The sequence below is a fragment of the Cupressus sempervirens genome, chromosome 11, assembly GCF_028749045.1.
Source record: "Cupressus sempervirens isolate cs-2001-9-10 chromosome 11, ASM2874904v1, whole genome shotgun sequence".
Taxonomy (NCBI): Eukaryota; Viridiplantae; Streptophyta; class Pinopsida; order Cupressales; family Cupressaceae; genus Cupressus; species Cupressus sempervirens.
Genome location: NC_143128.1, coordinates 527,211,998 through 527,218,452, shown reverse-complemented (window position 1 = coordinate 527,218,452; position 6,455 = coordinate 527,211,998).

Genomic DNA, 6,455 nt, shown 5'->3' with positions numbered 1-6,455 from the left:
CTCTCCTTCCATATGCTCCAACAAAAATGGGGCAGGAGCTAGGAGCTAATTTCCTTCAAGGAAGACCCTTTGAACATACCATGCCATTGGCAGAAAAAGTCTAAGAGGTTGGAAGGAATGCACCAGCTATGGTCAAGGTCCTGGGGTGAGGAAGTCCCACTGTCCTGGAGTAAGAGCAATGAACGAAAAAATGATTGCCTGTCTCTCACTCATCTTTGCATAAAACACATCTGCTAGGCATGATATGACCTCTTTTAATGAGATTTTCTTGGGTGAGATTTTTGTCCTAAAGAGCCAACCAAAAAAACATGTTAACTTTTGGCGTTAGGCCTTGGAACCAGGCCCTCAACCAAGGGGGGGACACTTTTGTACTCCATAAAGTAGAGTACCTAGAGGCAACCGAATAGAGCCCATTGGCATTATCCCTCCAAACTAGTTCATCCTTGTTGGTGCTGAGGGATAAGGAATTAAGCATGATCATAATAGGTTTAAGGTCCTCTAAGATAATAGAGAGGTCCTTCCATCCCTGTTCAGTCCCATAGTTGCTGACTTTGTGCCCAAAAAGGTTGATGCAATCATTAGCCCAAACACCATAGCTTGGATTATTAATGAGGGGGCCATGAGGGAGCCAGTAGTCCATCCAGAATAGAATGTTCTCTCCATTTCCCAGCTTCTAGGAGACCTTAGAGTTAGCCAAATCCCTGGCTTTCAAGAAGCCATTCCAAACAATTGAGCCTCTGGGGATATCCTCACTAAAAAGCATGAACTCAAAAGAGGTCCTTTTTATATACTTGTTTAGCACAATGTCTCTCCATTCCCCCATGCTACTAAAGATGCGCCAAATTTGTTTTGCTAGGAGGGCCTTGTTGATATGAGTGAGCTTCTTGATTCCCAGACCACCATTCTTTTTAGGGAGACAAACTTTGTCCCAAGCAATGAGGGGGTACCTTTTAATCCTTTTAGTTCCTGTCCATAAAAAATCCCTTTGGATTTTCTCCATCCTATCAGTGTATTTTTTGAGTATGGTAAAAAGGCTCAGGGCATATATTGGTAGGTTTTGAAGGATGGATTTAACTAGTTGACATTTTCTAGCTTGGTTGAGAGAGGCTCCTTTCTAGCCAACCAGCTTCTTACTAAACCTATCCAAGATGCCGTTCCAGAAGGAATCAGAGGGGGACATTCCCAAGGGGAGACCCAGGTAGGTAGAAGGAAGCTTCCTCACTTGACATCCCAAGATTCTAGAGATTCTCTACTGTCTTCCCTCTGGAGTGTTGATAAAGAAAATAGAACTTTTGTCCCAATTGATGAGCTGCCCTGACCCTCTAGAATAAGTGTCCAAAGTGTCTTTCAAAGCCTTGGCCTCCCTGGCCGAAGCCTCTCCTCCCATAATGGTATCATCAATGAATTGCTGATGTGTGAAGGGGGTGCATTTGAAAGAAGGTATGAAGCCTTTGATCCTCCCTTCTTTCTTTTTCTTCTCCATGAGTTTGCCAATACATTCTGCCAAGATGATGAAGAGAACCAATGATAAAGGATCTCCTTGACAAAGGCCTCTAGTAGGTTTGAAGAAATCAAAGGGGGATCCATTCACTAAAATAGCTAGCGAGGGGGTGGTGACGAACTAGGAAATTAGCTTGCAAGATTTGACATCAAAGCCAAAACCCTTCAACACCAACTCCAAAAAGGACCAATCCACCCAATCGTAAGCTTTAGACATGTCAAGTTTGAGTAACATCCCTTCTCTCTTACCAACTTCCATAGAGTGAATCACTTCATGCACCATGATAATCGAATCTAAAATCTATCTGCCTAGGACAAAGCCTGATTGTTGTTGAGAGATAATCTAGGGGAGAAGCTTAAGTAGCCTCAAAGTGAGCACCTTCGAGATGATCCTATAAAAGGAGTTGCATAAGCTAATGGGTCTGAACTTATCCAGAGTGTTAGCCTGTGGCACTTTGGGAATAAGAACTAAGAATGTGGAGTTGATTTCCTTCAGAATGCTTTGGCTCCAAAGAACTCCTGAATCACCTTAAAAACATCCTTCATAATGACAAGCCAATACATTTGGAAAAAGAAGGTAGGAAAACCATCAGGTCTAGGTGATTTATCCGCCGAAAGAGAAAAAATAGCTTCTCTCACTTTAGATTATGAAGGAATGGCCCGGATTAGATTATTATGGTGCAGTTGGAGGATCTGAGGGATACAAGAGACAATGTCTTCCTAGTCCACCTTAGAGAGAAAAGGATCCCAAAAAAGAAGGGAGGAGAAGAAAGAGAAAAATTCAAGTGAAATATCATCTTCCTTAGTCAGCACACCCTGATCTTTCTTCAGGCTAGAAATCCTATTGTTAGCTCTTTGTTTAAGAGTGAATAAATGGAAGAACTTTGTGTTTTGGTCTCCTTCCTTGAGCCAATTGATTCTAGATCTTTACCTCCAAAACTTTTCCTCCTTACTAATGATGTCAGGTAAATCAGACAGGATGGACAATTCTTCATCTCTACTCGAGGCATCATACCCATTTTCCTGGATGGAGGCTTGGATGGAAGAGAGATTAGAAGAAAGATCCTCTTTCATAGAGAATAAATGACCAAAATCTGATTTATTCCAAGCTTTCATCATCCTTTTAACATCACTGAGTTTTCTAGCTACCCTAAACATAGTAGTGCCTTCCACATCTATGCTCCACCAGCCCTTAATTCTCTCTAGAAGGTTAGGGTGGGAGGTCCACATTTTCTCGAAATAGAAGGGAGGAGGTCTACAGGGGTCAAAAGGGGCAATCGAGAGGGAGATGGGGGAGTGGTTGGACCCAATTCTAGGCAAAAGAGCTAACTTGCAAGAAGAGGACTACAACCAATCAGGAGAGATGAGGGCTCTATCCAGTCTAACTTGAATACACTCCTTGCCTAAGCATTTATTGGACCAAGTAAAGTCACCACCCATAAGGTCCAGATCCAGAAAAGCCAAATCATTGATGAAGTTAGAAAGATCATGCTTGCTATCCTAGTCCCGAGGTAGACCACCCTTCTTTTCCTTATGTAGAAGAGGGGTATTGATATCTCCCATAATGATGCCTTTTTTCAAGTTACTATTCTAAACCAGCCCTTCTACTCTAGACCAGTAGGATTTTCTTTCTCTCTTGTTGTTGTGGGCATAAATGTTGAGCAAGAACCAAAATTCATTGGAATGAATATTGTACACTTTACAAAATAGAATGTTACCAACATTGGAAACTGATTCCACCTTGAAAAGATTTGACTTGTATAAAGTTAGCAGGCCCCCAGAGGCTCCGTCAAAGTCCGAAGCCTCACCGCTCATCATGTTATTGAACTCTATGTTTCTCAAAGAATCCTTTTTCATTTTTTTTTCTTGGATCATCAAAATATCTGGTCTCTAGTCTCTAATCAAATCCCTAATGATTTCCTATTTATGGGCGCCATTTAGACCCCTAATATTCCATGAGATGATCTTCATTTTTTACTCTTGGAAAAGTCCTTCAGGGTGCTTTGGCACCCATTCGCCAAACACCTTCTGGTCTCCTCTTCTCTGAACTCACTTTCTGATTTCCTGCCTACTTTGGTTGTAGGGCCCACATTTGGTTTGCAACTACTCCTGGTCACCATTGGAGAAGCCTTGAACGGATCTCTGATTTGGCTCTTCCTAGGTATATCTCCCTTCTTTTCAAACTTCAAGGATCTAGAAGCCTTATTAGCATTCCTTGGGGTGTTGTGAAGATCAACTCTTTGGTCTTGATCTTTCACCAAGTCCTCCTTATTTCCTATTCTGGTTACTGCATCTTTGGTGGAGACCAAGTTTTCCTTTGGGTCCTGGAAGACAATAATTTCCTTATTTTCTCTTTCCTTGATCTCTTCTGTGGAGCCAAGAACCAACTGTTCCTTACTGGGGAGAATGTCCAAACCAGCCTCCTAAAGACCTTTCTACAAGACATCCTTAACTTCCTCTTCTCCAGGCTTGAGGGTCCTTTCCTTGACCTGATCATCCCCTAACAGCTAGGGTTTGGTTAAAGGTAGAGAGGAACTGGGTCTTGACTTGAGTAGTTCTCCTTCTTTACTTGTCTTTCCCTGAGGTTCTAGGTTTGTCCTCATTGGGGTTTCTACTACATACTGGGTCTCCAAAGATAGGTCCTTCTGGCCTTGTGTAGAGGTCTTCTTTTTCCAAACTTTCTTCATCCTTAGTTGAGAAGAAGAAGGGGGATTCTTCTTTCTAGTCATCTTAGATTTCGGGCACTGAAATGCCTTGTGACTGATTTTTAGATAGTGAAAGCACCCAAAAGGAACACTTTCAAAGTCCAACTGCTGGATATGGGTGCCAAGTTTGGACTGAAAATAAACCACTTCAGGCATATCCTCCCCTTCCCTCACTCCAACATAGACCTTCGCATAAGTTAGCGTACTCTTTGAAGCAGTGATTGGGTCAATGGAGAGAAGCTCCTTGAAAGAGCTGGCCACTCCCTTGAAGAAATCCTCATTCCAGAACTCCAATGGTAGCTCCGAGAGTCTGACCCATACCAGAGATTGCTGGAGGAAAGATTCATTTAAGTCCAATTGGGATGACCATCTTTGAAGCATGAGCGTGGCTCTTCCAAAGCTCCAGGGACTTTCACATAGAATGTTAGCCATGTCCTCTTGACAGGTGAACTCAAAAGAGAGAAAACCCTTAGCCATTGCTGTGACATTGACCTGACCTTTCAAGCTCCATTTTTTTAGAGTGTAGGCCCAGACCACATCAATATTTGGTCTTGGGCCAATAAACTTTTTGACGAGCATTGAGGACATGGAGGACAAGCTATGATCAACAAACTCATCTGGAATAGCGATCATGCAAGATCCCTTTTCCAAACCTGACACAACCTTAATAAGAGGGAAAGAGGATTTACCTGATGGCTTGAATCCAAAGAGTGAGGCCGAATGCTTTGGGAGATTCCCTAGTATGTCCTCACATGGGTCCCCATCTCCTGACTCCTCCCCGATGCTTGCCTGGATCCCCTCCTGCATGCCTAGTGATCGAGGTCTGCCTCCCTGTGAATTCCCGCATGTCTCTAGATTTGAAATTTGAACTTGCGCTCTCGCTCCCATTATTGAGATGTTAAAACAACATGGTGTTAAATTTCATTGATATGTTTGTCCACTAAGGAAACTGGTATTCTTACTCTTTGTTTCATGGATTTCTTGAAATCCTCAAAATAGCTTGTCATTTGAGCTTCAAAATTATCACCCATCTGATTAATGAACTCATTGATTTGTGTGATTGTAGTTTTGTTTGGGTTCTAATTCACCTTTCCAATATAAGGAAACTCTTCCATGACATAAAAGAATATGTTGTTTAGTATGGAGCCTGATCAGTCTCCAACTGGGAGATTGTTAGATTATGGTGACTGATCAAGAAAGTACTGTACATACTTCATAAATTCATTTGGGTTCACATAGATTATGAAAGTAGAACCAAGCTAGAAGCTAAGTCAAAGAAATGTGTATTTTTTGGATATGACATTAATGAGTTTGGTTATAGGATTTGGGATTTTAAAAATCATAAAATTGTAAGAAGCAGGGATGTCATATTCAATGAGAAAGTGTTTTACAAAGATCTGTTGTAGCAACATGAGAAGAAAGAAGATGATTATGTAGTGCTGGATGATACTCCAAAAGTTGATGTTTTAGCCATTCCTTATGATGTGCAACAATCGCAGCAATAAATACCACACACACTAGTGAATGTTAGATGGTCAACAAGGCTAATAAGACCTCCACAAAGATTTTCTCCCTCTTTGTATTCTATTTTACTTATTGATGCTGGTGAACTTAAAAGTTATGATGAAGCGATGCAAGTGGATAATAAGATTCAGTGGGAGTCTTCAATGAAAGACGAAATGAACTCTTTGCTAAAGAATAAGACATGGGATTTGTGCAAGTTGCCTGTAGGTAAAAGGACTTTATAGAATAAGTGGGTTTACAGGTTAAAAGAAGAGGATGGAGGTAAGAAAAGATTTAAAGCTAGGTTAGTTGTAAAAGGATTTGCATAGAAAAAGGGAATTGATTTTGATGAGATATTTAGTTGTTTTTTTTAGTTATCCTCTACAGGAAAGTTTCATGATTGAGTGGGACTCTGATGATTGAGTGGGAGCAATGGCAGATAAGGGTAAGCTGAGGGTTGATAGGTTTAATGGGTAGAACTTTTAGTTATGGAAGATGCAAATGGAAGACTATCTATATCAAAAGGATTTATGGAAGCCATTGGAAGGCAAAGCCAAGAATCAGAGATCTATGTCAAATGATGAATGTGATCTTTTGGACAGAAAGCCACTTGGAAGCTTTTGATTATGCCTGGCACCATTAGTGGCATTTAATATTACAAAAGGAAAGACGATAGAAGAATTGAGGAAAACCCTAGCGACATTATATGAAAAGCCCTCTGCTTCAAACAAGGTATTTCTCATGAAA